The 11430-nt window shown below is 40.9% G+C and overlaps 1 non-coding gene across 1 annotated transcript; it reads left to right on the top strand.

Moving 5' to 3' along the window:
• Positions 1-5231: 5231 nt before the first annotated feature.
• TRNAS-UGA (transfer RNA serine (anticodon UGA)) lies at positions 5232-5312 on the top strand. Its single transcript has one exon. It is a non-coding gene; the product is annotated as a tRNA-Ser (tRNA).
• Positions 5313-11430: the final 6118 nt, after the last annotated feature.

Raw genomic sequence — 11430 nt, forward strand, 5'->3', positions numbered from 1 at the left:
ACATGTGTCGTGCCAATGCCTGAACTTGTGTCCGCCCACTCCGCTTGCGCAACCATGAAGCTTAGCCTTTGCCAACCACGCAATATACAAAACCCTATCTATAAGAGATCTAAACATACAATAATTCTTACAAACAGATAAAAGCTCGTGAGCACAGCAATAGATAAACCAACATCACGTTTTTCTTAATACGTGATTGTTTTATATGTGAAGAAGAGAACCAATGATTGTTTTGTCCTCACAAGCTTGTACGGGTGTTATGTTGTAGGTTTTTTAAGGGTTACAATTACTCATCTCATTTGTAGTTTGTCCGGGGTCTTTGTGTTGAAAACAAAACTTGACCAAAGAGAGATATTACATGCCGATGAACCAACTTTATTAAAGGTTGTCTTGACCAAGAGAGTATTATGAGAGTTAAAGTGAGAATTAAACTACAGAATTAGATTAGATAGCTTAGGGGTAGCTACATCGGTTGACTTCCCTACAATGAGTGTCATACAATTTCATTTTTTGTTACTAATCATATATCAACTTAGTATAAATGATAATAATAAGGTTTTGATACTTGTTGGAACTAATTGGATTAATCTTAGATGATTATACTAAGACCTTCAACATACTCCAAGTTGTGGTTTTTTTATCATGATAAGATTATATGTATTGAAAGGTGGGCATATGGCTTGAGATATGATCCTAGTTCTCCATTGTTTGAGAAGATGTTCATTTTGTTGAGTTCATCATGTTCCTTACTCAATAGCTTGATGACTCAAGAGTCACATATGTGTCTTTTAAAATGCATAAACAAATGTCACTTGTTTTCAAGGAGTTTTTTTGGGGGCACTAATTAGACACTAGAGGATTTCACAATAAGCACTATCAAGAAGAAGAAGACGAAGAACAGTGGTTGGGCAAAGCATGATGCTGAAATAACCCCATAACATATGCAGGAAGTGATTGTTGCAAGCCCACCTTTTGCTTCTAAATAATATACTTTACATTCAACTACTTTACACATGTGAGAAGTGACTGTTGCAAGACCACCTTTTGCTTCTAAGTAAACTATGCATTTGAGTAACTATCTAGCACTAACAATACCATGGGACTTCTAACCTTTTTAACTCCTATTAAGGTAGATGTAAAACATGAATTATGAATTCATACACCAATATATACCAAATACCTTCTTTAGTCAATGGTTCTCAGGTAAGAATTAATCCATTCAAGAGTACGGTTACGTGCATTTTAAATCTAAGAAAAAGCTCAATTATCAGTGGAAATCTAGCTTATAAAGAATATACGGTAGGATATCTACCATATGTTGAAAACGTGTCATAGATGATATACTTCAGTAAAAATCATCTAACATGAAAAGATGATGATATACCATAAAAATGTAATTACAAGCCAACATATACAAATATCTTAAAATAGACCAAGCAAACAAAATCAAGAACAAGAATAACTCGACAAACCCAAAGCAAAAAACAACACAAGGAGCATGAAGTAATTAGAGCCAACTTAAACAGGCGTTCAAAAAGTATCATCACTAAAAGTGTCACGCGGTTAAAAGATCTGGCTTGCATTCCAGAACTAAAACCAGAATTTCTTCACCTACGAGTCAGCATCTAATTGTAGAAAATTTAAATTGTGTGCAATCCATCCATCTATTATGCCTCTGTACATTAGCATTTCCATTTACCTATGCACTACCACTTACATCACCATTAATATCCAATGGCGATGTAGACTTTGGTTCAACGGCAAACCCTGCAGAGAGCCATCCTTGAGCCTTCGCCTTATCCACGTACCGTAAAAGCTTCTGCTTTGCATCATGTATGTCCAAGGCAAGATCCTCTAAGCTATCTAAAACTCTGGTGAAACCTTTCAACATCTCATTTGAAGTGATAAGGCCTTCACGAGAACATTCTTGCAGCAAGTTCAACAAATTCTCATTCTGTTTCTCCATGGCCATAACAAGAGCTTTCTTCACAACTTCATGGTGGAAGAATGGCATATCAAGGTCCCAAATACATTGGCAAGCCTCCAACACATCTCCACCAGCTTCATACTCTTCCAAGAGCTTCACGATTTTGTCTTTTGCATCCTCTACAGCCCAGCCAGAGCCACCTCCCCAGCACCGCAAGATTCGTTCACTAGCATGCAAAGGTGGTGACAAGTAGCTTTTCTCAGCTTTATGTATGACATTATGACCTTTCGATCCTTCGGGCAAAGTTTGGGTTACTTTATGAATAAATGATGGAGGAAGAATATCATCAACAATAGCTCTAGCCACAAATAGAGCAAGTATATCGAGTGCATCTAGTATGTCAATCACCAAGTCATCTAGTATTCCCGAATAGACTGAGCAGTTGGAGTAGCCACTAGTTTATATGGTTCCTGATAATTCAACATTTATTATGATGAGCCGATCTTCAACAATCGAATTCGTCGGGAGTTCGGGATGTTCAAGCATAGTCGAACGAGGATGGTGGAGAATGTTTTCAAAAAATGGGGAATATCGCCCTGGGACGCAACAAGGAAAAGCAGATCCTTATCTCGACGTTCATATATGGAACTTCAACCAGGAGAGGCCACATTTGAAAGTCAGAAGCAAATCCTCTTGGGTCTTGACCATCTACGACTAATGACATTTCATGTTATAGACACACCCAGGGATTCAAGTCTTCTTAACTCCATTCGGGAGCATATTGCGACTGATGAATTCGCCCAAGACATTCTGAACCATATTATTCTAGATCGTGCTTCTTGTTCACAATCTCATAAATCGTCGTCAAGACTAGAACTAGTTCAAGTGGCATGATGGATTACTTTTTCAACAAAATCTCTTATATGTGCCTGATGGTCCTTCTCGACTCCAAGACTTGCAACAATGTCATGACGCACCAATGGCTAGACATTTCGGTATCCACAAGACTTTGACGTTAATTTCTCGAAGATATTGGTGGCCACGACTTCACCATTTTGGTACGGATTATGTTCGTATTTGTGATACATGTTGCCTATCCCAAAAAACTTGACATCATCCATATGGCTTATTACAGCGAATGCCTATTCCTGAGAGTCCGTGGAAATCTATTTCATTGGACCTTATTACGGATTAGCCCTTAGCCCACTCTTTGTAAGCTTGTTTCATCATAATATAATCTCATTTCCATTTCAACTCTTATCACTCTCTCTCTCTCTTGCTTCCATGTGACTTAGCTCACATGCATTGCAATGTGAAATAGGGCGCTGGGATACAAGTGATGAGAGTGTTCGGCTATGCGCACTTTGCCCTAAACAAGTTTGCGAGTCTGAGTATCACACTTTGATACAATGCTCTGGCTTTGATCATATTCGACCATCCTTTACACATCTCTTCGATCGAGCCCAATCTTTGCATGAATTCCTCTCACAACCACAATGTGCACTCTCGATTGCAACATTCATTGGTAAAGTTCTTGAACATCGAGAGTCGCTACTCACTTTCACACATATCACGTGAAATGTAATATTTTTGGTCTCATAGGTCATATTTGACCTCCGAAGACGATAATATAATCTATCTCTCTCTCTCTATCTATCTCTCTCTCTCTCTCTCTCTCTCTCTCTCTCTCTCTCTCTCTCTCTCTCTCTCTCTCTCTCTCTCTCTCTCTCTCTCTCTCTCTCTCTCTCCTACTCACGAGTCACGATAGTCCTCCAATTGTTGACATTCTTTTCACTTAAGAATAACTACTCCTTTATGCGTTTTTGGTTTGCTTATTATCAAGCTTAGATAGATAATATCTCCAACATTTTAGTGTGGACAATACTCAAATCGATTCATAAAAACTAGAAACAATTTTCTTGACTACTTATGGTGGTTGACTCAAAATCAAATGTTTGCTTCCCATAGCTTGGAATCCTACATTTGTAGACTTTCTTTTAGAATATTTGATGTTGCCGTCGTTGATTTATATCGAGCCATTGTGTGGCAAGCCAATACATTATCAAAATTTAGTGAGGTGACATCTATCATGAATATTTGACCGCTTAAGCCAAATGTGTGAATATTAGCCCGACTCCATATTTTGAAAATTTCCTAATATAACCGAATATTTTTGCCTTAGCATAACGCCAACTAAGATAATCATTACACGGATTGCCCAAAATATTAATAGTTGTACTATTTCATGGTAGAAGCGAACCAAATATGGCAAATTGGCCGAGTGGTTAAGGCGTTTGATTTGAAATCAAATGGGTTCGCCCTCGTAGGTTAGAATCCTGAAGTTGTTGAGATTCTTTAACTATGTTTTGGAAACTATTTACAAACATTGCGCTTCTGTGCTTTAAACATTAAATATCCCAATAGGAATCAAATGTATGTGCACTAACATACTTGTGAACACTTAAATCGTATCGCTACCCAAAGAATAAAGACTCATTATTTTCCAATTTCCTACCTTATTAGCATGCTTACATAGAAAATATTTTCCACATTTAATCACAACCAATACTAAAATATGTTATCGTAGATGGCTACATAGGATAATTAGGCCGAGTTGTGAAGGCATTTGAGTAGATATGAAATGGGTTCCCACTCGTAGGTTTGAGCTTGACATAAGCTGAAAAATAAATATCCCATCTTAGGAAGAATTGGTCAACATATAGAGTAAACTAAATTTTATAAAACACATTTGTGAACATTGGTTTCCCTATCTATCTTAAAAACAGCCTAACCTAATGAAACGTAATTGCAATAAGCTAGTAGTGAGCACATAAATAGTAGCATTACGTTAAGAATAACTACTCTCTCTAGCGTTTTTCTTTCGCTTATTTTCAAGCATAGATAAGAGATGCCAACTAAATACGGCAATTTGGCCGATTGGTTAAGGTGTTTGACTTGAAAGCAAATGGGTTCGCCCTTGCAGGTTCCAATCTTGCAGTTCTCGACATTCTTCCGCTTAGGTGTTGAAATTGTTCACTAACGTTGAGCTTCTGTTCCTTAAACAGTAAATATCCCATCTTAGTAACGAATCCCACATAGAGGAAACATGACTTTTAATGTCCCATGTGTTAATATTAGGTTCCCAAGGGATTGGAGAAACGGGCTATATCGTATCGCTACCCAAAAAATAAAGACTTATAATTGTCCTGTTTTCTGCTTTATTAGCATGCTTAGATAGATAATATTTGCAACATTTACTTACAAATAATACTAAAATATGTAACTATCATTAATTGCAAAATAGGACAACTTGGCCGAGTGGTTACGGCGTTTGACTTGAAATCAAATTGGTTCGCCCTCGTAGGTTCGAATCCTACAATTGTCGACATTCTTTTCCCTTAAGAATAACTACTCCTTCATGCGTTTTTGGTTTTCTTATTATCAAACTTAGATAGATAATATCTCCAACATTTTAGTGCGGACAATACTCAAATCGATTCATCAAAACTAGAAACCATTTTCCCGACTGCTTATGGTGGTTGACTCAAAATCAAATGTTTGCTTCTTGGAGCTTGGAATCCTCTATTTTTAGAATTTCTTTTAGAATCTTTGATGTTGCCGTCGTTGATTTACATCAAGTCATTGTGTGGCAAACCAATACATATCACAATTCAGAGAGGCGAAATCTATCATGAATATTTGACCGCTTAAGTCAAATGTGTCAATATTAGCTCGACTCCAGATAACCAAATATTTTTGCATTAACATAATGCCAACTAGGAAAATCATTAGACGGGTTGACCAAAATATTAATACTTGTACTATCTCATAGAAGCCAACAAAATATGGCAATTTGGCCAAGTGGTTTAGGTGTTTGACTTGAAATCAAATGTGGGACCACAAAGATGATTTCTCGCTCTTCAAATACCTCGGCGATACGCATGAAGCGCGCTCACCACAAAAGCATTGTGTCCTTTCCCTGCCCACCGTAGCACCCAACATGGCCTTTGCTTATCCCTGCTTCAACGGCGAAACCGACGCCGCAACCCACATCTGACTGTTCCTCAATGTCTAGAATGCAAACCACATGGCGGAGAGCCTTTCCGAAGCAGTAGCGCACCAGTCCAAAATGACGGAGTTCGGATTGACCTTGGATGGGAGAGCGGCGTTTTGGCATTCACAGATGGATTTGCCAGCAATCACGACCTTCGACGAGTTGTAGTCAGCCTTTCTACGGTTTTTTCATTGGAGTGTCACGCAACGCGAAATCCTCGGGCAGTTTTACACAATTAAATAGTTGCCAATCGCGATGGTAGCGGATTTCAGTTTACGCTTCAAAAATCTACGGCGGAAATTAGAACGGGGCCCAAGGGAGGACGAGGCGAGGGAGACATTTTGGCAGCATTACGCCGACCCATACGGACAACACTCAACAACAATAGTGTGAAAGGGGAAACAACCAATATGTTCATAGAAAGAGCGCTACAGCTCGAGCTCGACGAAGAAGAGGAAAGGTTTTCCATGTCCTCATTGCGACAAGCATTAGCTCAGGACGAGGAACGACATTTTCGCCAAGCGATCCAGTGCACGATTTGCTAGAATTAAGGGCATTCCGCCATTGAATGCAACATGTGAATCCACTGTCCAATCTGTCACTCGAAAGCTCACACAGTTGAGCAGTGCGAGTACAATATGTAGAACAGAGCCACGCCCACAGTACGCGATGGCATGGTATATGGATCGAAACCCACGCGATGACCGACACTACCGGAATCACCGAAATCACAACGATTCCGAGGAAGACGAGCCAGAGGATGAAGACTACCGTGGCAACCCTAGAAATACTAAAGAGGGCCAACGCTATGAGAATTACCGTCCGGCACCAGGAACCACGACGACACCAACATCAACCACAGCGTACACTTCGACGCACGAATAAGGACCGGGAGGAGTAAGTCACACCTGGGGATCGGCACACACCACTAGGGGCCGAGAAGGGCGAATCTATGATCCATTGTTTTGTTCGTCAATAGCCTGGACATTATGCCACACAATGCCCAGTACGTAAGGGCAAGGGGCCCGCCGTCAATACGATTACGGCAGAAGTACAACAAGTCACAACACGTCAGCAAACAAAAAATTTTGATTGGGCCGCGCAAGATGAGATACGGCGGACAACCCAAGAATGGGTTGAAAAAGAAAACGCGGCAAATACGGACAGCATGCGGAAGGAGTCTGCAAACACGGTGGAGCTATTGAAGGAAGAGGGACCATCTCCACACCCCATATGGCAAGCACTAACAAGCTCCAAGATAACGTTAACCATTGACAAGTTGCTGCAACTAGTCCCACAATTCCGCCAGGCCGTGGAAGAGCAGATGACGAGCAGACCTGGGTCGTTGCCGCGAATTTTATGGACTTTAGCGATGGACCGACATTGCTGGATCAACACAACCCGGCTATTAAGTTGATACTACACAATCAGGAAATGCTAGGATGCGTAATCGATGGCGGCTCGGGCGTTAATGTAATTAGCGTGAAGACATGCGAACAATTGGGAATTTCAGAATGGGAAGCTTGCCAGTTTTGGCTTTGCATGGCGGATACTTGTCAGTACGACCATTGGGGTTGATACGCAAGGTAGGCATTATCATGGGAGGAGATCACTTCGACATCTTGGCAGTAGTCCTCGCCCTTGACGCCCCAGGGGTGTATGTGATGTTGTTGGGCAGACTGTAGCTTTATTCTACGAAAATCAAGCAGAGCTAGCAACACAAGTGTATCAGCTTTCGACGCGGACGCACCAAGGTCCGCATACCAATAGAGGAAATGGAGACACAACCCAAGGGCATAACACCATTGTTCGTACAGGATATAAATATGTTGGCTGGGGTGGATGATACCGAATTAGAGGTATACCTAGACGAGCACCCTCGGATTATTCCACTGTTCGAAATCGACGGTATCGAAACCACGATGGAATATGCCATGCCCCCTACACTCCACGACGAGGCTTACGACCCAAACCCAGAGTCAATGTTAGGACTAAGCAGAGCACGGGCAGCGTTCGAAAGGTAAATGGAAATTTCACGACGAGTCACCGTCTCCGCCTTGGAAGAAGTAAACGTGGGTACGGCGTCAGAACCCCATTTCCTCTCCATCATAAAAGAATTAATGCCGGATCAGAGAGACGCGATGATGGCACTACTCAGGAAGTATAAAGATGTGTTCGCCTGGTTCAGAAGGACATGAAGGGGTTAGATCGGAAGTTCTATGAGCAGAAGATCAATTTAGCAACCGACGCGAAACCGGTCCACCAACGTCGATACCGCATGAACCCAAACTACGCGGCCCGTGTAAAAGAAGAAATTGACAAACTCCTCAAGGCTGGATTCATACGACCAGTTAAACAAGCCACATGGTTAAGCCCGACAGTAGTCGTACCAAAGAAAAATGGGAAAATACGGGTATGCGTGGACTACCGGAAATTAAACGCCGTAACCATTACAGACGCATTCCCTTTAGCTTTCACCGATAGCGTACTGTACGCGGGGCATGCCATGTATAGTTTTTTAGATGGCTTCAGTGGGTACAACCAAGTACGCATGCACCCCGACGACCAAGAGAAGAAGGCGTTTGTCACGGATTAGGGAGTCTATGTTGTAGTCGTCATGATGTTCGGGCTAAAGACGGTGCCGGCGACATTTCAACGGACAATCACAGAGAATTTTGGGCAATATATTCTAGTATTCGTGCAAGTTTTTTTAGACGATTTTGCGGTATATGGGACAACAACCGACCATTTTACGCATCTACAATTGTGCCTGGAGCGTTTCCGAACCGCACGCTTAAGCCTGATTCTCGCCAAATGTGCCTTCGGTGTTACCAACAAGGAAGGGATAGCGGTCACTCCAAATAATATCTCCGTGATTACTCACGCGAAAAGGCCAACAAACGTGAAATCACTCAACCGGTTTTTAGGACAAATACGATGGCACAGTTGGATGATACGCTATTTGGTGGACTTCGCCACGCCGTTACATGCCACAATTCATTGGACTCCCTTCCAATGGACAGCTACGGAAGAGAAGGCATATGATGCGCTAAAGGTAATGCTAACAAAGGCACCCGTCGTACAGCCACCAGTTTGGGCGAAGCACCAAAATATGTAACTATGATAGAGAGCAAAATAGGACAACTTGGCTGAGTGGTTAACGCGTTTGACTTGGCCGTTGGGAAGATATTCCTCGTAAGGGATAATTTTGAGAATTAGTGTAGTAGGCTCATTTATGAGCGGTAAAGTACTGTCAGTACTTGTGTCAGCCCGATTGTCAGGGCTTGTATAAAAGGTGATAACTGAGCACAGTCTATGTACAGATTGAGTATTATTTTAAATTGAGTTTCTTTGTGTTCTCTCTCTCTGTCACTCCCGCATATTGTGTATATTCAAGCTCTCCATTAAACCTGCGTATTTTCTGTGTTCAGTTTTCTATTGCTTCCGCACGCTATTCTTTTCAGGAAACAAGGTTACAAAGAGTAGGCAAAGGGCTAAAGATTGGTGTTGAACCGAATGAGTTGTGATGAATGAATAGACACCTATTTATAGGTCCTTATGGAGTATTCTAAAATGTTCTCAAATATTCTAGATATTTATGATATTTAATATAATCATGGAATATCCTAGAATGTTCTAGAATATTCTAGAATACTCTATATATCTTGTAATAACTAATAATATATTTATTATAAATAGATATCATATATGTTATGATAATGGTTAAAGGTCTAACATATAAACCAAGACGTCTTGGGATTGAATCCTTGTAAGGCCAAAATGTATGTCTTCATGACATTATCCTCCCTTTTCGACAACGAGTTCCACTAGTCGGAAGACAAGATTTAGGACTTTGCTTATGGGGATATTTGTTGTGAAACACAACAACCATTTTGGAAGCATTAGCAAGATTCTCGAAAGGTTCCCATGTTCGATCATTAGGTGTATAACCTAACTAGTCAACCAAATAATATAGTTTGTTGAGAACTATCTTGGAAGCCATTCGAAACATCGATTGGAGGTGGGGGAGATGTAAGACGACCTGGAATAGAGTTGGTTTTGTAGGGCTCCAAAAGTGAAACATGGAAGACCGGGTGAAGATCCATATGAGGGGGGAGATCAAGGCAAAATGCCATATTAGTAATCTTACCACATATCACATATAGGCCAAATGTTGATAATCCAATTTGTAGCAAGGTCAGGTTGTTTTAATGTGACCTTGTAAAACCCATACTCGATCTCCCACTTCAAACGTAGTCGATGACGGTCGGCAACCTTCTTTTGAGTGTTTTAAGCATCACATGAATCACTTCTTGTAGTCGGCTGCCAAAAGTGAAACATGGAAGACCGGGTGAAGATCCATATGAGGGGGGAGATCAAGGGAAAATGCCATATTAGTAGTCTTACCAGATATCACATATAGGCCAAAATGTTGATAATCCAATTTGTAGCAAGGTCAGGTTGTTTTAATGTGACCTTGTAAAACCCATACTCGATCTCCCACTTCAAACGTTGTCGATGAATCACATCGATGACGGTCGGCAACCTTCTTTTGAGTGTTTTAAGCATCACATGAATCACTTCTTGTAGTCGGCTGAACCGATCTTCCACAATCGGGTTCATCGAGATTCGGGATGTTCAAGGATAGTCGAACGAGGATGGTACCCTACATTTGCAAAAAATGGGGAATATCGCTCGGGGACCCAACAAGGAAAAGCAAATGCTTTATCTCGGCGTTCATATATGGAACTTCAACCAGGAGAGGCACATGAAAGTCAGAAGAAAATCCTCTTTGGTCTTGACCGTTGTCGTGAAGATCCGTCACTACGCGTGGATCGTGAGGCGGAACCGCCGGGGTTCTAGACCGGAAGGATTCAAAGTCGAGACAAGCTTTGGCGAGAAAGTACTTAAGATAGATTGGGAAAGAGAGAAGTTGACATTAAACGATTGAGAGAGATTGATTGAACTTTTAACTTTAGATTTAAGAAACAAGTTACACCATCAATTTGATAACGAATTTCTTCTTCTTAATTTCATAATAATAAAAAAACCCCCCGTCTTTTTTCTCCTCCCCCTTCCCTCTTTTATAGATGCTCTCATGCATATGATGCATGTGAGGGTACAAGACATGCATAAATTGCATGTTTGCCATTTGTCGCTTATGTATTACATGTGGTACATGATAACCATGTCACTCATTTTAGTTCTCATGTATGAGAATTTACATGTAAAAGTACAATGATAGAAATATAATTTCAACTAAATAGCATGGCTTAATGGTAATCCAATTGACTCCTAACTTGGAGGTGCAAGGTTTGAATCCTTACTTGCCCTCCTTGTATATGTAAATATGTATATATATTTATATATTTATTTATCTAGTCGCCGGTTCGCCGGATACCGTCGCCGGATGCCGTCGGTTATCGGTGCGTCGCCAAATACCGTCGGT

The sequence above is a fragment of the Azolla caroliniana genome, unplaced genomic scaffold, assembly GCF_043228905.1.
Source record: "Azolla caroliniana isolate FFs.n. ecotype wild unplaced genomic scaffold, voAzoCaro1.0.p SCAF_13, whole genome shotgun sequence".
Classification (NCBI taxonomy): domain Eukaryota; kingdom Viridiplantae; phylum Streptophyta; class Polypodiopsida; order Salviniales; family Salviniaceae; genus Azolla; species Azolla caroliniana.